General features: G+C 44.0%; 1 non-coding gene across 1 annotated transcript; it reads left to right on the top strand.

Moving 5' to 3' along the window:
• The first annotated feature begins 15159 nt into the window (after positions 1 to 15159).
• Trnat-ugu lies at positions 15160 to 15231 on the top strand. The gene has a single exon. It is a non-coding gene; the product is annotated as a tRNA-Thr (tRNA).
• Positions 15232 to 26310: the final 11079 nt, after the last annotated feature.

Genomic DNA, 26310 nt, shown 5'->3' with positions numbered 1-26310 from the left:
ACCCCATGTCATTCCAAGCACGTGTGTCAATTTGTACCTCTCTATCTACATTATTCCGTGATTTATTCAGTTTTCAAATTTATACTGACTTTTTGATCACCCGGTAAATAACGCTTTCATAGTGTATGACTTTAGTTTATAACACCGTTCCTTCGTTGAACTCATTCAGGAGGGCTCCTAAATCACGAACGAATCATTCCTTATCAGTTCTACGAGTAATTCGTGTACCTATTCTAATAATGAGTCTTTGAACTTTACAGAAATTGAATACCAAAACCCCACCAGAAAAATGGGAGGGGATAAAACGAAATTGAATACCAAAAACCCACCAGTAAAATGGGAGCGGATAAAACGAAATGAGAAATTACGCTTGTTCGGTAAGTGTATTTAGCTCGGAAGTCGGGGTCACCTGACAGAGAGCAAAGTGCAGTAACTAGCGCCTGTCTGAGCTCTACTTAGTAGTGCGGGGGCGGTAACCGGTTAGTGACAAACGGCAGGCCAGATAAAGCTGCAGCCGGTGTTACGCAACCGGCTGCTGCCTTGACATTTGCCCCGTGCTGCTCGCCTCCACATGGATCAAAGCCCGCTCTTGGTCTCTGTGTTATTCGGCAATGTTATCGTCGCAGTTCGAAAACACACAAGGACATTGTACCTCCCCGTAGCACCCAAATACAAAGTCATAAACATGAGAAATTAAGACAAATTTTGCTTGAAAAATTGTTGTGCGTTACTGTCAAACACTAAACTGCATGGCGGAACTTAAGCGCTCTGCTCTCCGCAGCTGTAATCTGTTCTACACTACTGGTCATTAAAATTGCTACACCCCGAAGATCACGTGCTACAGACGCGAAATTTAACCGACAGGAAGAAGGTGATGTGATATGCAAATGATTAGTTTTTCAGAGCGTTCACAAAAGGTTGGCGCCGGTGGCGACAGCTACAACGTGCTGACATGAGGAAAGTTTCCAACCGATTTCTCATACACAAACAGTAGTTGACCGGCGTTGCCTGGTGAAACATTGTTGCGATGCCTCGTGTAAGGAGGAGAAATGCGTACCATCACGTTTCCGACTTTGATAAAGGTCGGATTGTAGCCTATCGCGATTGCGGTTTATCGTATCGCGACATTGCCGCTCGCGTTGGTCGAGATCCAATGACTGTTAGCAGAATATGGAATCCGTGGGTTCAGGAGGGTAATACAGAACGCCGTGCTGGATCCCAACGGCGTCGTATCACTAGCAGTCGAGATGACAGGCATTTTATCCGCATGGCTGTAACGGATCGTGCAGCCACGTCTCGATCCCTGAGTCAACAGATGGGGACGTTTGTAAGACCACAACCATCTGCACGAACAGTTCGACAACGTTTGCAGCAGCATGGACTATCAGCTCGGAGACGATGGCTGCAGTTACGCTAGACGCTGCACCACAGACAGGAGCGCCTGCGATGGTGTACTCAACGACGAACCTGGTAGCACGAATGGCAAAACTTCATTTTTTCAGATGAATCCAGGTTCTGTTTACAGTATCATGATGGTCTCATCCGTGTTTGGCGACGTCGCGGTAAACGCACATTGGAAGCGTGCATTCGTCATCGCAAAACTGGCGTATCACCCGGCGTGATGGTATGGAGTGCCATTGGTTACACGTCTCGGTGACCTCTTGTTCGCATTGACGGCACTTTGAACAGTGGACGTTACATTTCAGATGTGTTACGACCCGTGGCTCTACCCTTCATTCGATCCCTGCGAATCCCTACATTTCAGTAGGATAATGCACGACCGCATGTTGCAAGTCCTGTACGGGCCTTTCTGGATACAGAAAATGTTCGACTGCTACCCTGACCAGCACATTCTCCAGATCTCTCACGAACTGAAAACGTCTGGTCAATGGTGGCCGAGCAACTGGCTCGTCACAATACGCCAGTCACTACTCTTGATGAACTGTGGTATCGTGTTGAAGCTGCATGGGCAGCTGTACCTGTACACGCCATCCAAGCTCTGTTTGACTCAATGCCCAGCCGTATCAAGGCCGTTATTACGGCCAGAGGTGGTTGTTCTGGGTACTGATTTCTCAGGATCTGTGCACCCAAATTGCGTGAAAATGTAATCACATGTCAGTTTTAGAGAAATATATTTGTCCAATGAATACCCGTTTATCATCTGCATTTCTTCTTGGTGTAACAATTTTAATGGCCTGGGTGATCAAAAAGTCAGTATAAATTTGAAAACTAAATAAATCGTAGATAGAGAGGTAAAAATTGACACACATGCTTGGAATGACATGGGGTTTTATTAGAACCAGAAAAATACAAAAGTTCAAAAAATGTGCGACAGATGGCGCTTCATCTGATCAGAATATCAATAATTAGCATAACAGAGTAAGACAAAGCAAAGATGATGTTCTTTACAGGGAATGCTCAATATGTCCACCATCATTCCTCAACAATAGCTGTAGTCGAGGAATAATGTTGTGAACAGCACTGTAAAGCATGTCCGGAGTTATGGTGGGGCATTGGCGTCGGATGTTGTCTTTCAGCACCCCTCGAGATGTCGCTTGATCACGATACACTTGGGACTTCAGGTAACCCAAAAGCCAATAATCGCACAGAGTGAGGTCTGGGGACCTGGCAGGCCAAGCATGACGAAAGTGGCGGCTGAGCACACGATCATCACCAAACGACGCACGCAAGAGCTCTTTCACGCGTCTAGCAATATGGGGTGGTTCTAATAAAACCCCATGTCATTCCAAGCATGTGTGTCAATTTTTACGTCTCTATCTGCATTATTCCGTGGTTTAATAAGTTTTCAAATTTATACTCACTTTTTGATCACCCGGTACTTAGCCCAGGGGTCATGATTTTTCCTCGCATAGTGATCGTTTAAATCCTGTGTTCACATGACAGCCTGAAAACCATGACTCAAGACAGTCACATGTATGCAATATTTGACCAAAGTTTATAATCAAAACTACGATCATATGGGGCTTCGTACAAAACCTTCTGACCCGATTGAGGATTTCTTCTTAGAGAGAACACAGCACGTCATCTTGGATGGAGTGTCTTCGACAGAAAAAGAAGTGATTTCGGGCTTTCCCCAGGGAAGCATATTTGGAATCTTGGTGCTCAAATGGTTCAAATGGCTCTGAGCACTATGGGACTTAACATCTGAGGTCATCAGTGCCCTATAAATCCGGAAATAAGAGCACAAATGTTTAAAAGTGCTTTGTAGCCTTCGAGCTTTCCAAGTTCCTCAATATTTTCTTTGAACTACTTAATCCGCAATTACTTTCCCAATAGTTACAGATTTTACAAGCCAATTATAAATTTCTCAGAAACAGCGTTTTTGTTCTTAATTTATCTTACTTCTTTAACTCTGAAAGAAGGGTCAGCTTTATAGCTTTCATTTTCAGCACAGCAAATATTTCTAATATGTAAATCATCTGCCATTTTGATTACACTGTTGTTTTTATTATCGACTTCAGTTCTAAGACTGGTATGGTGCAGCTTTCCACGCTTGTCTGTTTTGAGCGAGTCTCTTGATCTCTTCGTAACTGCAGCAATCTACGTCAGTCTTAACCTGCTTACTGTAGTCAAAGCTCGGTCTTCCCTCTACAGTTTTTACTCATCGCACTTCCCTCAGTTACCAAATTTACGTTTCCTTGACGTATCAGGATGTGTCGTGTCAGTCTATCTCTTCTTTTAGTCAAGTTGTGTCATAAATTTCTGCTTTCCCCATTTTTCTGTAGCAGATTATTTCGAAAGCTTCCTTCCTCCTTTTGTTTGAATTGTTTATCGTCAACGTTTCACTCCCTTACAAAGCTACAGTCCAGACTAACAACTTCAGAAAAGACTTCCTAGTACTTAAATTTATATTAGATGCACAAAATTCTCTTTTTCAGAAATGCTTTGGTGCTATTGCCGGTCTGTATTTTGTATACACTCTACTTCGACATCATCAGTTATTTTGTTACCCAAATAGCGAACTTCATCTACTCCTTTCAGTGTCTGATTTCCTAATCTAATTGGCTCTGAGTGCTATGGGACTTAACTTATGAGGTCATCAGTGCCCTAGAACGTATAACTACCTCAACCTAACTAACCTAAGGACATCACACACATCCATGCCCGAGGCAGGATTCGTACCTGCGACCGTAGCGGTCGCGCGGCTCCAGACTGAAGCGCCTAGAATCGCTCTGCCACACTGGCCGGCTCTTGGTGCTCATATTGTAGATTACTGACCTGGTAGACAATATCATTAGTAATAATTAATAATAACATCAAACCTTTCGCAGGTGATGCAGTGCACTGTAGAGAACTGTACTACTGGATACAAGCTATACAAGTACACTGCTGAAGAAAAATTAGCGCATCTGGAAAGACGACGTCGATTTTGATTCGATGATGACGTATGCCACCTGGGGATAGTGGATGTACTGATAATGGTTTCAGCGTCGTCCGCCAACAGATAGCGCAGTGGTATAGTTCCCAGGGAGCCATCCATGCCTACTCTTTAAGACGGAATGTTCGCAGTTACAAGGCTCAGTGTGGTGCAGACGTGTGAAGCAAGCAGGCAACCATGCCATGGAGACGTACTCTTCTTTCCTACAGCCAACTAAGGGAGTTTGAAAGTGGTCAAATTGTGATTTTCCGATTGGCGGGATTGTCCTTTCAGAGATGTACCACACAAAATGAACGTGCTGCGTCAGTTGTGTAACGATGCTATTATCAGTGGTCACGTGAATACTCTCACACTCGTAGACGAGGTTCTGGATATCCACCCAACAGGGTCGTCATATTGTAAGGGCAGCTGTGGCGGATCGTACAGCTATCACAGCACAGATAAGAAGGCTTGTGAGCCCAGACGTGTCAAAACGAACTGTTGCGAACCACTTATTAGCAGTGGGATGATGGGCACGCGCACCTCTAGCCCATCTACCACTCGGGCCATAGCATGGACGTGCACGACACGATTCTTGCTTCACAGGTTCACTTGGAAGACGGAACGGCACGCTTTGGTCTTAGGCGATGTAAGCAGATTCTACCTGCGTGCAAGTGATGGTCGTTTGCCCACACGACGTGGACCTGATGAGCGCTGTCACGTAGAATGACTCTGAGCACTATGTGACTTAACTTCTGAGGTCATCAATCGCCTAGAACTTAGAACTAATTAAACCTAACTAACCTAAGGTCATCACACACATCCATGCCCGAGGCAGGATTCGAACCTGCGACCGTAGCGGTCGCTCGGTTCCAGACTGTAGCGCCTAGAACCGCACGGCCACTCCGGCCGGTGCTGTCACGTAGAGTGCATTCGCCCTACACACGCTGGCCCCACCCCAGGCTGAGTGTGCGATAAGCTACAACTCTCGTTCAACTTTGGTGTTTCTGAATGGGACGCTAACCAGCGCTCGGTACGTGCAGAATGTTGTTAGATCTGTTCTTTTGCAGCTCCTGCAACAGGGAGATGCAGCTGGATAATGCCCGCCCACGAACTATCCGTGAAACTCCACGTGCTCTGCAAGACGTGCAGAAGCTTCCCTGGCCAGCACGATCTGCGGACTTGTCTCCAATCGAGCACGTGTGGGATATGATGGAACGAGGAGTGACTCGTGTAACTTGTCGAACAACATCTCTTACAAAACTATGTGAACAGGTCGAGCAGGTGTGGTATGACGTATCGCAGGACGGTATTCGCCATCTGTACGATCGACTGGAGGCCACAGTTAGCGCCTGCACTGCCGCCCGTCGAGGCTGCACCACGTGGTAATGCAGGTGTTTCAGCATGGGCCGATACCTGGTACCTCAGACCCGCTTGTGATATTGATGTGTAAATGTAACAATTTCATGTGCTCCATATGCACTGTGCAACAATAAACCTTGAGTGAATTGGAAACCTCTAAAGCCGGCCGAAGTGGCCGCGCGGTTCTGGCACTGCAGTCTGGAACCGCGAGACCGCTACGGTCGCAGGTTCGAATCCTGCCTCGGGCATGGATGTGTGTGATGTCCTTAGGTTAGTTAGGTTTAACTAGTTCTAAGTTCTAGGGGACTAATGACCTCAGCAGTTGAGTCCCATAGTGCTCAGAGCCATTTGAACCATTTGAAACCTCTAAAAGGGTATACAATTTTTTTGTGGTAGTGTATGTAGCCAGAGCTTGATAAGATTTAAAAGTCGTGCACAGATCGGTACCTTACTTCAAATGTACTTACTTACTTACTTTCACTTATCCGTGGCTTGGGCCTTAGTGACCAAATGCCTGCTCCACACTCCTCCTCCATCGTTCCCGATTGCGAGCCTCCTGCCACCACTCGCCCGCTCCTAGTCCCATGTCCTCGGTGTCCTTGTCAATATTGTCCTTCCATCTTGTCCGCGGTCGTCCTTGGTATCTCCTTCCAGCTACAGCTCCCAGAAACACATCATGGGGTATCCTCCCCTCATTCATCCTTGTTCCATGTCCAGTCCAGGTCAACCTTCTTCTTCTTATTCTTTATATAATGTCAGGCTGTGCGTAAAGCTCTTTTAATTCTTGTTTTTCTCGAATTCTCCATTAACCTGTTTGGAATATATCACAGGACCATTCTTTTCTGATGATTTTTCGTTCGAAAACATGTAGTTTCTCTTCGTCTGTTCTTCCAAAGATGAGGCTTTCACAGCCGTGCATAACCACTTGCGTAATCGTACTTTGGTACAGCCTGATCTTAAAACTTCTTGACAGGGATCTTTTCTTCAGCGCATCCTGAAGGCTAAAGTATGCTCTGTTGCCTCCAACAATTCTTGCATTTATTTCAGTTTCACAGTGGTTCTGATCACTGCAGAGGCTACCAAGGTATTTGAAAGTATTTGACCTTTTGAATCGGAGACTGTCCACCGTGAGCGGGTCCCCATTTGTAGCTGACTTGCTCAGGACCATGTATTCTGTCTTATCTTCACTGACTTGCAGGCCTGCCCTATTGGCAATCTTGCAGTAAGAGCCTGCCATTCTTCTGACCTCTTCTCTACTACCGCTGATTAGGATTAGGGGTCATTCTTTTTCATTAATGGGAAGATGATGGCCATTTTCCAGTCTTCTGGGAGACTTTCTTGCTCCCAAACCTTCCGTATGAGGCTTGTCATGGTTCTTACAAGGTCAGATCCTCCATTTTTTATGAGCTCTGCAACAATTTGGTCTTCCCCGGCCGCTTTGTTGTTTTTTAATTTTTTGAGTATTTGTGTAATTTCATGTTCAGTGGGAGTTGTCACTTATATGTCCGCGGTTTGTGGGGACTCAAAAGCATGTAGTAGTAGATGTAGATGTAGATATCATCCGCATATGCCAGTAGAGTCGTTGACATGTTGCTAGGGGTATTCAAATGGGGTCAGTTTTCATAAATTCCCGGTCTATTTTTTCTAGCACAAGGTTGAATTATATAGGGGAGAGGGCGTCTCCCTGTCTGAGGCCGGTTCGAACTTCGAAGTATTCTGATAGACCGGTACTTGTCTGCCCTTTACAGAGTGTTTGTTCTAGACACATTGCCACCAAGCGAATTATTTTAGGTGGGGACTGAAATTCTTTTATTACTCTGATTATAGTACCCCCGCGTACGCTGCCATAGGCCTCTTTGAAATCAGTCAGGAGCATGTGCATGTCTGTATTATATTCCCAGCATCTCTCAGTTGTTTAACGTTGGGTAAATAGGTGGTCTACTGTTGATCTGTTGCGTCTAAACCCACGTTGGTAGTCTCCTACGGCTTCTTCAGCAAGTGGTAGTATCCTATATAGGAGGCATAGAGATAGTACTTTATAGCTGACATCTAGCAGAGATATTCCACTATAACTGTCATATACCAGGGGTCATTCTTTTTCATTAATGGGAAGATGATGGCCATTTTCCAGTCTTCTGGGAGACTTTCTTGTTCCCAAACCTTCCGTATGAGGCTTGTCATGGTTCTTACAAGGTCAGGTCCTCCATTTTTTATGAGCTCTGCAACAATTTGGTCTTCCCCGGCCGCTTTGTTGTTTTTTAATTTTTTGAGTATTTGTGTAATTTCATGTTCAGTTGGGAGTTGTCACTTATATGTCCACAGTTTGTGGGGACTCAAAAGCAAGAAGTTTTGTGGGGTCTTCGCAATTTAGGAGCTGGGAGAAGTATTCTACCAATCTTTGTCCTATCTCTTTTCCATCCACTAGTATTCTTCCCTTTTCATCTTTACTCAACTGTTCTTTCTTTACATACTTTTTGGTACATTTATTCACGTTTTGATACATTTGTCTAGTCCTGTGGTGAGTAAGATCCTCCTCCGCCTCGTTAATTATGTCATTGTAATATTTCCTTTTTTCCTGTCTAAGAACTGTTGATGTTTCTTTCCTTATTCGAGTAAAGTTCTCTTTTAGTTGTATATTGTTCATGTTTTACAACCACTCATTTCTAGCTCTCCTTCTTTCCTCAGTTTTTCTTTCGCATATCTGGTTGAACCATATCCGGTTAGGTTTTTTCCGTTTTCCCAAAACTTTTGCGGCTGCTTCATTCAGGGTGGTTTTGATTTTTGTTCAGTCTTCATTTATGTTATTGTGACCAGACTCCATTTGCTCCACATTTGTTATCTTCCCAGCTAGTTCTGTCACAAACTGTTCCTTTCTTTCTGGCTCCTTTAACATATTTACATTACTATAGATTACCCTTTTGGTCATTCTCTTTGTGACTTTCTTAAATTTTACTGTCATTTTAGCTATTACTAGGAAATGGTCAGTGTCACAGTCTGCTCCTCTGTATGACGTGGTGTCCTTGATGCAGTTTGCAAAACTGTTATTTATGGATTTGAATTCTTTTACCAAGTTTAGCACTGTGTTACTAACATAAAAGCCTGTTCCAAATTCTCGGTGGTCACCACAATCTCCATGTAGAATACTTCTTGTACTTGTTATTACAGGCCCTGTTCCTCGTCATCTGATTTCCTGCAGTGTTACTATTTGTAGTGGGTATTTTTCTAGTTGGCTGACCAGAGTTTTCATGCTTCCTGGCCTGAACAAACTTCTCACATTCCATGTTCCAAATCTTAAGTCCGGTTTTCGTTTACGAGTTCTGTTCCAATTAAGACAGTCCTGTTTCCGAGGCACGTGTAGAGTATCCTGACTAAGTCTTGTTTTCCATGAGAGGGGAGGTAGCCCTCTGCACAACCTCCTACCTGGAGGACCAGAGACCTTGTATTTGGGGGTCTAGCCCTAGGAACATTGCCTTCTCTATGACTCAGTGACTTTTCCTAGCCACGCTAGTTTTGGTCCACCCCGAGTATTTTATTTCCCCGGTATCCGCCATATCTGGTGAGTGTTCTCCTATCCGCCACCTGGGGAGGCGCCCGATGGGGGACTAGCAACCCCACACGGGACTTTAAATGCACAGACATGTAAAATTGTGCACTTCACAAAACCCATAAAAGTAGTGTCCTATGACTTCAACATGAATGAACCGTAACTGGAATCAGTCAACTTGTGCAAATACGTGGATGTAATTATTTATAGGGATATGAAATGAAACGGTCACATTGCCTCAGTCGTAGATAAGGCAGGTGGCAGACATCGGTTCTTGGCAAGATACTGGGAAATGTAGTCAGTCTATGATGGAGGCTCTTGAAAAAGCACTAGTGCTTCTCATATTAGAATATTTCTCTCGCGGGTGGGACAAAAAAAATGGCTCTGAGCACTATGGGACTTAACATCTGCGGTCATCAGTCCCCTAGAACTTAGAAATACTTAAACCTAACTAACCTAAGGATATCACACACATCCATGCCCGAGACAGGATTCGAACCTGCGACCGTAGCAGTCGCGCGGTTCCGGACTGAGCGCCTAGAACTGCTAGACCACCGCGACCGGCCGGGTGGGACATATACCAAATAGCTCTAACAGAGAATACTGAATGTGTCCAAAGAATGGGTGCACAAATGGTAGCGGGTTTGTTTGATTCACAGGAGAGCAAAACGGAGAAACTGAAAAAACTGAACTGGCAGATGCTTGACGGTAGACACCAAGTATCCCTCGAAAGGTTACTTACAAAGTTTCAAGAACAAGCAGTAAAAGAGGAATCTAGGATTATGCCACAATCCCCTACATACTTCACCCGCACTGACACTGATGACAAGATTGGACTAATTACGGCAGACACGGAAACATTTCAGCATTGCACTTAACAGTGCTTTTCAAAGTAAATATGTAAATGCTGATTTCTTTGAAATATATATTTAAGGTTTTGGCTGTTATTTCACAATCGATAATTAACGTAATGTAGTCACTTTTGAACAAAACTCTGCAACGTGAAGAACATGTGTTAACAACTCAAAACTGAAAAGAAAAATTGAGCACCATAACACAGATTAAAGAACACATTACAAGAGCGGGATTTAGGATTTCACTTTAATTATACACGGTACAGCCACGTTCGTGTGACTACCGGCTATGCTGGACGTCAACATACAGTAACCACTCACAGACGGCAAGTGGCAGCACTAGCAATGGAGGGTGTATAAAGCGTGTCAGGGGGACGTGGGCAGCAGTGCAGTCGTCGTCGAGAAACAGAAACTGATCAATTTATCTGACGTCCAAATGGGTATTATCATTGAGGGAAACATTTCCGAAACGGCTAAGTTTGCAAACGGTTCGTGTGCCGCCGTGGTTAAAGTATATCGTGCATGGCTACATGGTGCTATTGCAAAACGGCACCTAGGAAACTGTGGTGCACTACGGGCCATAGATGACAGGGTTGAATGAAGACTACGGGCCGGCCGGTGTGGCCGAGCGGTTCTAGGCGCTCCAGTCTGGAACCGCGCGACCGGTCGGTCGCAGGTCCGAATACTGCCTCGGGCATGGATGTGTGTGATGTCCTTAGGTTACTTAGGTTTAAGTAGTTGTAACAAGGGAACCTCCCCATCGTACCCCCCTCAGATTTAGTTATAATTTGGCACAGTCGATAGGCCTTGAAAAACTGAACACAGATCAATCTAGAAAACAGGAAGAAGTTGTGTGGAACTGTGAAAAAATAAGCAAAACATGCAAACTGAGTAGTTCATGTGCAACATAGGCCACATCAAGGATGATCTGAGCACCGGAGCGCCGTGGTCCCGTGGTTAGCCTGAGCAGCTGCGGAACAGGAGGTCCTTCTTTCAAGTCTTCCCTCGAGCGAAAAGTTTACTTACTTTATATTTGCAGAGTTATGTTCTGTCCGTTCGTTCATTGACGTCTCTGTTCACTGTAATAAGTTTAGCGTCTGTGTGTTGCGACCGCACCGCAAAACCGTGCGATTAGTAGACGAAAGGACGTGCCTCTCCAATGGGAACCGAAAACATTTGATCCAGGAAAACACGTCTGATATATTCCATACGACACTGGTGACGGCATGTGCGTCACATGACAGGAATATGTTGTCGATCCACCTAACTTGCGCACTTGGCGAATGGGCAAAAAGATTCTTCTACCTTGCCCGATTTAGGTTTTCTTGTGGATGTGATAATCACTCCCAAAAAAGTGATGAAAACATAAGAATGTGTCACATAAACTGCAACAAATGAATGCAACAGTTTCACAGTCGCACAGTTTTCTCTGTGCTCTGTCAAAACATATGTTTTTAACTTTTTCAAATTTTTCCGTGTGTAGACCGTCAAATCCTGTATATGTCCAAGCAAATCTGAACATGTCCTGGAATTTTGGAGAGCGAAGTTGATTATGTGTGGGTGCCTGAACTCTGATAATTGTCTGAAAATAAAAAATTAAACTTTTCACTAGAGGAAAGACTTGAACCAAGGACCTCTCGTTCCGCAGCTGCTCACGCTAACAACGGGACAACGGCGCTCCTGTGCTCCTGTTATCCTCATGTGGCCTATGTTACCCATGGACTACTCAGTTTGTATATTTTGCTTATTTTTTCATAGTTCCACACAACTTCTTTCTGTTTTCTCGATTGATCTGTGTTCAGTTTTTCAAGGCCTATCCACTGTGCCAACTTATAACTAAATCTGAGGGGGGGTGCGATGGGGAGGTTCCCTTGTAAATTCTAGGGGACTGATGACCTCAGATGTTAAGTCCCATAGTGCTTAGAGCCATTTGAACCGTTTTTTTTTTTAAGACTACGGAGATGTGTACGCGTCAATACACGTGCAGTTGTTGAGCAACTGACCGCCCAGATGAGTCAAGAGGCTACTAACAGTGTCTCCTCTACGACCGTTCAGCGAACGTTGCTGAGTATGGGCCTCTGCGGCATGCGCCTGGTTCATACACCCATGCTGAATACAGTTCATTGGCGACGTAGGCTAGAATTTGCACGCAAGTGTCGCAAGTGGACTTGCACTGGGTAGAGACAGGTATTCTTTTCACAGGAATCGCGTTTTATGCTCCATCGGACAATCGTCGGAAGGGTCTATCCCCGAGGAGGGACCATTATTGTCTGGGAAATGTTATCGTGGCTTTCCCTGTGTGATCTCGTCATTCTGGAAGGCACAATAGATTAAAAAAGGACTTGGGGACTATGCCCACCTCTACATGCAGTTTGTTTTTCCTCGGCTCTAAGACATCTACCAGTAGAACAATGCAATATATCACACACCTTGCAGTGTACGTGAGTGATTCGAAGAGCACCAGGATGAGTATCGTCCTACCCTGGCCACCAAACTCCCTGGATTTAAAGTCAAGCGATCGGGCTATTCGCGCCATGGTTTCTCAACCGAGAGACCTAGCGCAGCTGCCCATCAAACTGGAGTTGGCATGGCTCCACATCCCTGTCAGTACCTTCTAGAAACTCATTGACTCTCCTTCTGCATGTCTCGCAGCGGTCGGCACAGCAAAGGCGTTTATTGAGGCCTTTGACAGGTGGTCACATTAACGTTACTAGATTGCGTATAAGGGGTCGATTAAAAAGATTCTGTCCGAAGGATGTATAGTTCAGAATCAGTATGCCAATCAGTCAAAATCATCGTGTGCGTCGAGGCAATTATGCCACCGACGCACCAGGTTGAATACCCTTTGGTAAAACACCCTGTCGTGCTATGAGAGAAAGCCCGTAATTGCCTGCTGTGCATCCTCATGTGATCTGAATCGTTGGGCCTTCAGGCCTTTTTTAAGGGACCGAAGGCATGATAATCGCACGGGGAGAGATCAGGACTATAGAGCCAGTGTTCGATGTTGGCGTAACTTCTGCGTTGCCACACTTATGATATGGGGACGTGCTTTATCGTGAAGCAGCAGCAGCACAGAACTTGGCGCACGATTCCACAATGATGGTTTTCGACAGACGTGCTGCACCATACACATTATTCATCTTCCGATGGATGTCTACCAGTGGCTGACCGTCGGCGGCTAAGAAAAGAATAAAGCTAGTTGGTCTTGTTTGGACGCATCTGGGAATGACGTTGCCTTAGTTTATGTCCCGGCATTTATGGCACTCACGTCGGAAAGACACGAATTCACATCAATCCGTTGCCTACTTGTTGGTGTTTTTGCTGTACACGCTACATTTCATATAAGCTGCAGCAACGCACTCAAACGGAATCTGCTCGATTTCCCTTTATATTAGTACAGTCCTACAACCCTTTCGGCGTGATAAGAAGTTATGGTATAAGTTGGAGAGGTATCAATAAGACATTACAAACCTAAAGCATAGCATGCTGCCCGTGCAGTAGCTGGTTCTCCAGGTACTTAGAACTAGGTGCTTACCGAAGTTTCCTTCCATTCGATCCAAAATATATATCACAAGCTGTGAACCATGTAGGGCACGAGATCATGCTAAATTCGTGAAGGCAGAGGAGAGAACAGTATTCTTTGAGAGTTATTATTCTGCCGGAATGTGGAGCCGTTGTGTGCAGACAATGACATGAGGGTAGATTATTACAAAAATTTCAGGAATCTGAATCTGAAATCATATATTGTTGCACTCCACACAGAGGCAGCACCTCATAATAACGTCTACCACCAGAAGCGTCAACAAACTCCTCGTTGCTAATAACAGTTTGACATTCTTAGTCAGAAGACAGCGTAATTTTGTCGTTTAGTGATTCGACCGTAATCTGTGTGATCGAAATTCTTTGGGAATCAGGCGAGCTGTCAGACATTCTGCAAAACTGATGCATTTTGATATCACACGTAATATAATATTATCCGTACTACACACCAGCATACTCATGCAAGTATCTTGCAACTCGGATGTACATGGCCCATCTGGTGAGATATTTTGCCCCAGAGAATCAGTTAGAAACAGGCTAAGCAACCACAAATAATGTCGACAAACACGGTATCTAGGTTAACACTGCTTTGCAAGTGTTTTCCGTGGATTCAGTAAGATTACTCATGAGATTCAGAAATGGGGTGTTACAGCTGTTTAAGAAATGATATCTACAGCTCTGAATTGGTTCGTGAACGTAAGACGTGCTCAGTCGGATTCATGTCAGTCACTAAAACCATACCTCCAAACTGACCTCTACCTATAGTTGCTCGTTTCTCGTTGCTCGTTCACGATTCTGCGCTATTCTTTGAAATATATTTTGTTATTGGGAGACAGTTTTCAGTTGTTAAGTCACATTTGATGACATATCAATGGCATCTGACACCAATCGATGTGATAAACCAGTCAACTGTATGCTATGCCACATGTTGCAGCAATTCGTGTTGCTGCACCACGTTTACTGGAATAGAAATGAATGCTGCAGCAGCCACCGACGACAGCAACAGCTCTTGTATTCGAGCACTGCCCTACTTCTCAACCACGCGTCTAATTGTATTTACTACAGGAGTGGAACGACCTATTCTATCTTTCCGTAGGAACACTGAGTAACTGTATACTAAGCTGTCATAGGCATAGCGTTCTTCCCAACATCTACGAGGTAACAGTTCTGACCAGTGTGCTTTGTCCCAGGCGTTCAATACAAATATTATGAGAGTAACCAAACTATGGATATTTCGACGTTTATCTTGGTTTCTAGGTATTATATTCAACCCGCGTCCATTGCTCCAATTTAACATTCAACAAGAAAAATATCAGCTGGTGATCAGCACAAATAAAAGTTCGTAATTTAAATTGTCTCCGACCGTTCTGGTTTCCTGACACCACTTTAAAAGAATTTTGTGTATGACGTGACCCACTAAGTACAACACTCAGATAGCATCTGTAGTTGCAGTGTGATAGCATGAGACAACGGAAGAAACAGCCTCCTTAGCTCAGGGGCAGAGCACTAGTCTTGTAAACCAGGGGTCGTGAGTTCGATTCTCACAGGGGGCAGCACAATTTTGGGCCGGCCGGTGTGGCCGTGCGGTTAAAGGCGCTTCAGTCTGGAACCGCGTGACCGCTCCGGTCGCAGGTTCGAATCCTGCCTCGGGCATGGCTGTGTGTGATGTCCTTAGGTTAGTTAGGTTTAATTAGGTCTAAGTTCTAGGCGACTGATGACCTCAGAAGTTAAGTCGCATAGTGCTCAGAGCCATTTGAACAACGGAAGAGACCGATCTGCATAAATCTTGGATTTTCCACATTGTTATGTAGAAGGATGGGATGTAATGGGTCTGATGAGGCAGTCAGTGGAATTTCAACCCTTGTAAATATCATCACTATCATCCATTCAACATCCAGGCTGGGTAAAAATCTCCTCCCGAGTAACCCCGTATTACAGTTTTCTGTTGTACTCATTCATGTTGCTCCTGCAGTTCATATTCAACAAACAACTTCCACACAAAAATGAAAAAGAACTGAAAACTATCTAACACACGCTTTATAACAGATAAAAAGCTCATCTGTTGTATATGAAATCTATTGCTCCAAAATTCCGGGACAAACCAAAAATTAACAATGTAACCACACTTATGAGACCAGTAAACTATCTACATACACCCTCACTAAATATAAGATAAACACACTCACACAACAATACAATATACATAATTGTAGGGCGCGGAAGAACACAGACGAACTACTAAACCACATAAAATACGTAGATATTGTGGATACGGCTATATTGATCACATTTGATGTAAAATATATGCATTCCACAATCCCACTCAAGAAAACAATGAAGATTATAGAAAAAGACCTGGATGCTTACAATCAATTACCAGAGGAGTATATCTCAGAAATAAGTTCACTTCTGCACTTTATTACTGAACAAAATTAGATTGATTTTAATAAAGAAATCTACCATGAAGAGGATGAATTCCCAGAGGGTCAAAATAAAGGAAAGAATATTTCAGGAAATAGTATTACGAAGGTGCCATCTACATGCTTGGCTGGACAGACAAACCAGTAACAAAGCTAGACCAAATACACACAGAGATAAACACATGACTCATAAATCCTAAGTTCACTTTAGATAAAGAACAAGCAGGAGCCACACACTTTCTATATACAATCATCACAAAGATAACGAAGCAACACTGATTCAGTATTTACAGAAAAATCATCAAAGTAGATAATACTAAACCAATCATCAAAACACCCACGGTCTCAGAAACAAGCAGCTCTCAGATACATTCTCCACAGATGAAACATCATCCCACTAGAAAAACACAACTACAAAGAGGATTTAGACATAATAACTCAAACAGCAAAAAGCAATGGATACTAAGAATCTCTAGTTACAAAAATTGAATAAGAAAATCTAGAAAGACCTAAAAATAAAACAATCTAAACATGCAAAGCAAAACACCACACAAATGCAAGGACTCACAACACAAATACTCCTACTAAACAACAGGGACGCAACACTGAAGCTCAACAGACACACTGGAACACACTCAGATATGGAAACAGACTGACACACACAACCAGTAACGTCCTAAAGAAACGAGGAATCAAATAGCCTACTAAAGTAATATCTCCGTACAGAAATGTTTAAAGAAGGATGATGATTCTGACATAAACAAGGGGCGATCATAAAGTTTCCGTTTGAGGACGCTGCTGCAGCATATATGCAACGTAGCGCGACAGCTATCCGCGTATGCATCGATCCTCGTATGCACCAACATGTAGTCCAGGGATACGAGTGGCACCCGTGTCTTTCTGTCGTGCGTGCATTAAATGTAGAAATGTGAACTTTGTCGACACTGCTACTAAATGCGTCCAAACAAGACCATCATACTATTCTTCTTTTCTTGGTTGTCGAAGGATAAACACTGGTAGACATCTTTAAGACAATGAAGAATGTGTATGGGGCAGCATGTCTGTCGAAAACTGCTGTTATGGAATGGTGCTCCAAGTTCATGACAACGCCCGTCCCCATATCGCAAATGCCTTACCGCGGACGTTACGCCAACTCAAGTGCGAGACACTCGGGAAAAAAAAATGGTTCAAAAGGCTCTCAGCACTATGGGACTTAACATCTGAGGTCATCAGTCTCCTAGAACTCAGAAATACTTAAACCTAACTAACCTAAGGACATCACACACATCCATGCCTGAGGCAGGATTCGAACCTGCGCCCGCAGCGTTCGCGCGGTTCCAGACTGAAGCGCCTAGAACCGCTCGGCAACACCGGCTGGCATGCGAGACACTCGAGCAGTCGCCCAATAATCCTGATCTCTCGCCATGTGATTATTACGCCTTCGGACCCTTAAAAAAATGCCTTGCAGACTCGACTTAGCCGTTGGGACGAAGATGTGCAGCAGGCAGCTACAGACTTCTTCACGCAGCAGAACACAGTGTTTTACCAAATGGATATCTTCCACTTGGTGCATGTGTGGGATGGTTCACTTAATGCTCACGGCGATTTTACCTGATTAGCACAGCGTTCCTTGACTGTACGATCTTTGAACGGAAACTTTTTGATCGCACCTTATATTAAAAAAAAATCTCGCTTTTAACAACTTCAGTGTAACGTCTGTGATGCTCTGTACTCAGGAGAGACCATCAAACATATGAAACGAGGTATAAGGAGCATAAAAGAGCATGGAAATCAACAGAACGTCATATGACGTGAGACATAAAGAGCATGAACGAGCATGGAGATATGGCACCACTCATTTCACATGCACAGAAAAAGACAAGAAAACCACCACCCTACCGCAACAGAAACAAACACGAAAATGATCAGATTCAGCAACTAAAATATTTCCTAACGCCAAAAGAAAATTTCCAAATTCAAATGGTTCAAATGGCTCTGAGCACTATGGGACTCAACTGCTGAGGTCATTAGTCCCCTAGAACTTAGAACTAGTTAAACCTAACTAACCTAAGGACATCACAAACATCCATGCCCGAGGCAGGATTCGAACCTGCGACCGTAGCGGTCTTGCGGTTCCAGACTGCAGCGCCTTTAACCGCACGGCCACTTCGGCCGGCTTTCCAAATTCAGAAGGCAACCACAGAAAAGTAACATATATAAAACGACCAAACCGACATTAGCAACCATAAGTAATTGAAGCAAGTAAAACATATAATACATACATAAGATCCCCCCTATAACCACCACAAAAACGTTATCACATAAACCAGGCAACATATGCGCTCATGATGAACCATCCTACTAAACAAAATAGACAGTTTTAAGAAAGTAACAATTAGCACGCACGAACGCAAGCACACACACACACACACACACACACACACACACACACACACACACACATTCATCGTCCTCCTAAAAAGTATTTAAAATACATTCTGTATCAATGAAGTGCCCTGTATTAAAAATAAGTGAGCAATAACGGTAATTTAAAACACGAGAACTGTTAATAATAACACGTTGAAACATGAATACTGTTTATGTTATTACCAAACAGATTTGTAAGAAAAGCCACACTATTACAATGGCCACTGATTACGTTCTAAAATAAAGCTAAATAGTCTGATTTAGCATTTCTTTATTACAGTCACAAAGGACGCTACATATACCATATTAAATGCAAAACTGCAGAAGTGAGGCCTAAAAAATAGAAACGACAACATGTTTTTAAAGACGTTAACCGACCTTTTATTAGGTCATTGTGTCGTCTTTCCTTTTCTCTAGAAATCCAGAAAAGAATTCCCGTCGTCTATCTGCCATCTATTCAGCTATTTACTTGTTGCTATCAACTTCGTTAAATTTTCATTCTCTTCAATTCCAGTCTATCATCTTATCCATTTGTTTGTTGTCTTGTTTCGCCTTATAATTTCCAGTATGCTTCTCTCCACTGCTTGCTGAACAACGTTTTCTTTTGGAATAGTTTTCACATTAAAAGTCCCTATCTCACTGCCATAAACAGAAACCAGTAATACATTGTGATTGCAGGCTTTCCTTTTCAGACAGATCTGAAGCTTAGTTTTGATTACCCTACTTACTTTATCAAAATCACATCCAGCAAGTATACCTTTTCTGTTTAATTCTTGCGCTCTCTATCCACTCTACCCACAATATATCATCGACTGAACCAGTACCGTGTTTCTCAAGAGCTGTTAATATACATTTCGTTCAAAACGAATCAAAATCGTCCGTAATATGCTTGCTTACATGGCTATCTTGCGCAGCAGCTGTTATAATCAATTACTGTTGGCTTTTTCGTCTTAAGCTCACTAAAATTAAAGAGTATTTTTGATCAGACACGTTTCGATTTCATTTATAAAGCATCTTCTGCAGTCATCTGTGTTTTTGTCTATTGCATACATATTCTGTAAAGAACTGCTTTTCCTTCGTTGTTCGCAGAGGTTTTCAGAATATGTAAACAAGATGCAAAAACATGCATGATCGCAGAAGATACTTTCTAAATAAAAGGGAAACATTTCTGGCGAAAAATATTCTTTAATTGCAGTAAGCTTAAGACGAAAAAAATCAATAATCATGGAATCAAAAACTTTCTCAAAATCCATGAAGCTCAGATAAGATGAAAATTCGTATTCATTGCTGCGCTGATTAGTATCGTTCGCGACTTGCAAATGGTCGATTTTGCTACGAGGGCTATTCGGGAAATAAATTCCGATCGGTAGTGAAATGGAAACCACAGTGGGAATCCGATGAAGATTCTCAAAGATGTGTTGGGCAGTGTCCCTAGTATGCCTGTCGATCGCGTCACGTTGCTCTTTTCAATTCTGAGCGCAGAGTGAGATGCCTACAAAATACTGTCTACCCCCAAGTATCAGGGGGTCAACGACCTTGCCGCAGTGGATACACCGGTTCCCGTGAGATCACCGAAGTTAAGCGCTGTTGGGCGTGGCCGACACTTGGATGGGTGACCATCCAGCTGCCATACGCTGTTGCCATTTTTCGGGGAGCACTCAGCCTCGTGATGCCAATTGAGGAGCTACTCGACCGAATAGTAGCGGCTTCGGTCAAGAATACCGTCATAACGACCGGGAGAGCGGTGTGCTGACGTCACGCCCCTCCTATCCGCATCCTACACTTAGGATGACACGGCGGTCGGATGGTCCCGGTAGGCCACTCGTGGCCTGAAGACGGAGTGCCAAGTATGAGGACCTGGTGAGGTATTTCGCCTGATGACATGCAGCCCACATAACTTAAGTGTCATGTGTTTCATTCTTCTTGACAATTCTCGGCCGCACACTGCAGGGGCAATGAAGATGTTCGCGCATCGTTTTCGATGGGAAGTGCTTGATCACCTACAATACAGCCCGCAGCTGGCTTCCTCTGAGTTTCATCTCTGCTCACATGACCTGCTGCCAATGGAGACAAAATTTTGGCACAGATAATAAGCTGCAGACCAGCGTAGAGAACTGGCGGAAAGCTCAGACGGCTGTCTCCTATGACGAGGATGCTGGAAAGTTGATACAATGCTATCATAGATGTCAGAGTCGGAGGGGCGACTATGTAGAGAGGTAGCTGGAAGCTGTAGTTGACTGTTGCTAATAAAACATTTTTTATCTTTGCAGTGGTTTCCATTTCGCCAGCGATCGGGCCTGACTTTCCGAGTAGCTGTAGTATGTTGACTTCTATAGCTAACTTTCTCCTCGGGCTGATTAAAACGACGTTTCTTTTTTCTCAGCAGTTGCTGGTAATTTAAGTGAATGACTTGTATATTACTGGGTAAGAGTGTGATAGAGCTATACAGTGCTTCCATAAGTACGACCAGGGATTCAGAGGACGACTACGCGAAAACTACGAGACATACAGAAAATAGAAACACGTCAATGGATACAGGATCTCTCCAAGTTTCGATTTCTGATACGTGCTGCAACGTAGTTGCTCCAGGGGGCAGTGTCAGATCATGTTGACAAATCATCTACTCTGTATTGTCGCATCAAATAAGTATGCGCCTGCAAATAGGCAACCCAATGAACAGATTTCAAAAGCAGGCTGCTGTCACACATTCCCGTACAATTCGTGTCAGCAGTTGAATTGAGATGATCGTATGGCATTAATGGCCGCGAGACCCCAGCTAGGGAAGTTCGGCCGCCAACTTGCAAGTCTTCTCAGTTGACGCCACATTGGTAGACTTGCGTGTTGATGATGATAGAAACAACACAACACTCAGTCACAGAAAGTCCTCGAGACGGGAATCGAACCTGGGCCCGCTGAACGGCAGTCAGAGATTCTCACCACACAGCTCAGAGTGGACTTTCGTGTCAGCGGCTTGCACTTGTTCAAGTGGTTCAAATGGCTCTGAGTACTATGGGACATAACATCTGAGGTCATCAGTCCCCTAGAACTTAGTACTACTTAAACCTATCTAACCTAAGGACACACACACATCCATGCCCGAGGCAGGATTCGAACCTGCGACCGTAGCGGTCGCGCGGTTCCAGACTGAAGCGCCTAGAACCGCTCGACCACACCGGCCGGCGCTTGCACTTGTAGTGAGCGCTATAAACTTGGGGAAAAAAAGACGCGCCACGAAGGACTTATGGAAAATAGTTACAAATTGCTACATTGGTATTCATACAGGTATCGACGGGAAATGCAAAATTGGAAATGATGGGTGATGAATGTGTGACGTTGCAACGCAATTTCACCACGTTACTGGCAAGGATAGTAAACTGGAGACATGTCGGCAGCAGGGCATAAAATCGTTGCGAAATCTATTCCCTGTATTTAGTTGGACAACCTAGTAGAGAGGTGCGTGAATAATATACGCAGATGTCAGCATGTGAGAGAGGTCGTGCAGTTGCTCTTAAAGAAGCCGGTTGTAGTAATCGGCGAATCTCTCCCCATTTGAATAGGAGCGATGCAGCTGTTCGACGATGCTGGCAAGAATGAGAGAGCCATGGCTGAACACATGCTCAAGGAGGAAGCAGTTCACCTTGAGAGATGTCAGAACATGAGGACTGAGCAATCTGCAGAGAGCCACTCAGAGCCCTGGATTCACCATTATCATCGATCCGAAGTGCAGTTGATGCATTATTGAGCGGCTCACAGAAAGGGGGCTGTGCTCACAGAGCCTCCTGCGCCGACAACCATTGACCTCCGTACAACGCCAAGCCCGTTTGCGGTTGTGTCGGCACATAACAATAACGCTCCCTCCTCCAGCCTGGACTCTTCCGACGGTTGTTGCAGGGTGCTTGCTTTCAGAAGTATCACTCCGTTCACGCCATCGGCCATTTGTCCAATGGGACATAAAACATGATTCATCTGAAAAAGCCACTTGTCGCCACTCAGTGGACGTCCACTTGCGATGTTAGCGTGTAAATTCCAGTCTTCGTCGACGATGAACAGCAGTCAGCACTGGTTCATGAACCAGGTGCCTGCTGTGGTGACACAGAGGCAGCAACACTCACTGAACTTCATTGAGGAGACACTGTTGTTAATCCCTTGGTTCCTCTGGGCGGTCCGTTGCTCAACAGTTGCACGACTATTCACTGCATCGCCGTTCACTCCTTTCGTCTCTGGGCCCTGATACACTACAGTTGCCTCGACGCCAGTTTTTGACAGCGCCATTTTGCCACGCACCATATACGAGGTGTGGCTAGAAAAAAACCGGACTAGTACTGGTGAAACAATAAAACGAATGCAATAAGGCTGAAAGTCGCGTGGCCTGTCACGTGACTCTCGCTCCGCCTACTGCTCGAGTTTCATCTGCCTCCTGCACTCAGTCTGCCCGTGGCGTCTGTTTTAAGTAGTTGACGTTTTGTCTGAGAGTCGGAAAATGTTGAGTGTACAGAAAGAACAGCGTGTTAACATCAAATTTTGTTTCAAACTAGGAAAATCTGCAAGTGAAACGTTTGTAATGTTACAACAAGTGTACGGCGATGATTGTTTATCGCGAACACAAGTGTTTGAGTGGTTTAAACGATTTAAAGATGGCCGCGAAGACACCAGTGATGACACTCGCAGTGGCAGACCATTGTCAGCAAAAACTGATGCAAACATTGAAAAAATTGGTAAACTTGTTCGACAAGATCGCCGTTTAACAATCAGAGCAGTGTCTGAGTTAACAGGAGTTGACAAGGAAAGTGTTAGGCAGATTCTTCATGAAAGTTTCAACATGAACAAAGTGTGTTCAAAAATGGTTCCAAAGTGTCTCACAATTGAACAGAAGGAACGCCGAAGAATGATTTGTTCTGACATCCTGGAAAACATTGAAAGTGATCCCACCTTCTTACAAAATGTTATTACTTGCGATGAATCGTGGTTTTTTACTTACGATCCCGAAACTAAAAGCCAATCGATGCATTGGAAAACTCCTGGTTCTCCACGACAAAAAAAAGCACGAATGTCAAAATCGAAATTAAAGGCAATGATGATTGTTTTTTTTGACATCAAAGGGATTGTGCACATTGATTGGGTACCAGAGGGACAAACAGTGAATCAGCATTACTACATTAGCGTCCTGGCTACACTACGTGAGCGAGTACGGAGAAAACGGAACGATTTGTGGAGAAAAAAGTCATGGATCCTTCACCAAGACAATGCCCCAGCTCACAGTGCGTTGTCAGTGAAGACGTTTTTGGCAAAACACAACATTCCCATCTTAGATCATCCACCCTACTCACCTGATTTGGCCCCCTGTGACTTTTTTCTTTTCCCCAAAGTCAAGTCAGCTTTGAAAGGAACTAGATTTGAGACTGTTGAAGCAGTAAAAGAAAAAGCGACGGAAGTAATGTATGGACTTACCGAAAATGATCTGCAGCATTGCTATGAACAGTGGAAAATTCGTATGGAGCGGTGTAGAGACCGAGGAGGAGAGTACATTGAAGGAGATAACATGAAATTGTAAATAAATATTTTTTCCAGCATCAGTCCGGTTTTTTTCTAGCCGCACCTCGTACTTTAACTACGGCGGTACGCCAACAGTTTACAAACTCAGCCGTTTCGGAAATGATTCCACCCTTGGCTTGAAAGGCACTGGTCATGCCCTTTTGGGCCTCACATAAATCCCTCTGTTTCCGCATTACGACAACGACTGCGCTATTATCCAACGTTCCCCCGACACGATTTGTATACCTTCCACTGCTAGTGCTGCGACTTGTCGTCTATGTGTGGTTATTGCACGTTGAAGTCGAACATTCCTGATTTATATAAATGATCTAGGTGATAATCTGAGCAGCCCCCTTAGATTGTTTGCAGATGACGCTGTAATTTACCGCCTAGTAAAATCATCAGACGATCAATTCAATTTACAAAATGATCTAGAGAGAATTTCTGTATGGTACGAAAAGTGGCAATCAGCACTAAACAAATAAAAGTGCGAGGTCATCCACATGGGTACTAAAAGAAATCCGATAAAGTTTGGGTATACGATCAATCGCACAAATTTAAGGGCTGTCAATTCGACTAAAAACCTAGGAATTACAATTACGAGCAACTTAAATTGGAAAGACCACGTAGATAATATTGTGGGGAAGGCGAAACAAAGACTGTGCTTTGTTAGCAGAACACTTAGAAGATGCGACAAACCCACTAGAGAGACAGCCTACATTACACTTGTCCGTCCTCTGCTGGAATATTGTTGTGCGGTATGGGATCCTTACCAGGTAGGATTGACGGAGGACATCGAAAAAGTGCAAAGAAGGGCAGCTCGTTTCGTGTTATCGCGCAATAGGGGTGAGAGTGTCACTGATATGATACGCGAGTTGGGGTGGCAGTCACTGGAACAAAGGCGGTTTTCTTTGCGGCGAGATCCATTTGCGATATTTCAATATCCAACTTTCTATTCCGAATGCGTAAATATTTTCTTGACACCCACCTACGTAGGGAGAAATGATCATCATAATCAAATAAGAGAAATCAGAGCTCGAACGGAAATATTTAGGTGTTCCTTTTCCCCACCAGCCATTCTAGAGTGGAATGGTAGAGAAGTAGTACGAAAATGGTTCGATGAACCATCTGCCAGGCACTTAAGTGTGAATTGCAGAATAACCATGTAGATGTAGATGTGGTCACATTAATGGTACCGGACCGTGAAGAAACTTTTGAAAAGTTGTGCTACCAAAGAATGGTGCATATTAGGTGGGCACAGCGGATAACTAATGAATAGCTGCTGTATATAATCCGAGAGAAAAGGAATTTATGGCAAAACTTCATTAAAGAAGAGATCGGTTGGCTGAATACACACCGACGCAATAATGTATCGTCACTTTGATAATGGAGGAAAGTTTCAAGGCTAAAAAAGACCAAAGGTTGATACAACAATCATATTCCTGGTCATATAGGTGGCGCAATTATGCACAGATGAAGAGACTTGCATAGGCTAGACATCAGAGCTACATCAAAGGAGTCTTCCCACTGCAAACCACAACAACAATCCCCCGGGGAAATACTCTGAGCGCACACGGTTCCCTTTCACACTCCTTCTCGCCATTTTCCTAAGGGATGTCACTATTAGCCGTGTGTTCGAACTATCGACGATTAATTGAAGTTCTTCTTCTGCAACTAGTTTGACGCGTCACGAGATGTAGACCGTTTTTCAACAATAGAAATGTGTCATACTGACTCATATTCATTGTCAGCTTCAGAACACAAGCACATGCTAGTAAGGGGTGGGGAGTTGTTCCCTAGGCTCGCCTCTTATGCTTAAACAGTCAGTTTATCGTTGCTATTTTCATTGTTCACGTACTGACTCGTTCTGCTATTGAACAGATATCAGTGATATCATCATCTCAAGGTCTCATACTGTCATACGTATGTTGACAACGCAACGGAAGTGGAGCAGCAATTATTAGGAAGGCACAAAAGATGGAAACAAACAGTAGACTCACGAAAGTGAGTCTACGAAGCAAAAAAGATTTTGAAAAACTGGCCAGTTGCGAGTAGGACTCGCGGAATGAGTGTTCTGTACAAACTTAACTATGTATAAGGGGCGTTCAGAAAGAAACGAGCACGAGGCATAACTACAGAAACCAGTACCTGTATGTTAGAGGTATCGACCCTGGCTGTTGAGACACTTGTCCCACTCTGACGCAAGGCGGTGAATTGCTGTCTCATAAACTTCCCGGGTCTGCGATGTTAACC

This window comes from Schistocerca americana, chromosome X (assembly GCF_021461395.2).
Source record: "Schistocerca americana isolate TAMUIC-IGC-003095 chromosome X, iqSchAmer2.1, whole genome shotgun sequence".
Classification (NCBI taxonomy): Eukaryota; Metazoa; Arthropoda; class Insecta; order Orthoptera; family Acrididae; genus Schistocerca; species Schistocerca americana.
The sequence above is the reverse complement of the archived record's forward strand: the minus strand, read 5'-3'. Positions and strand labels throughout refer to the sequence as shown.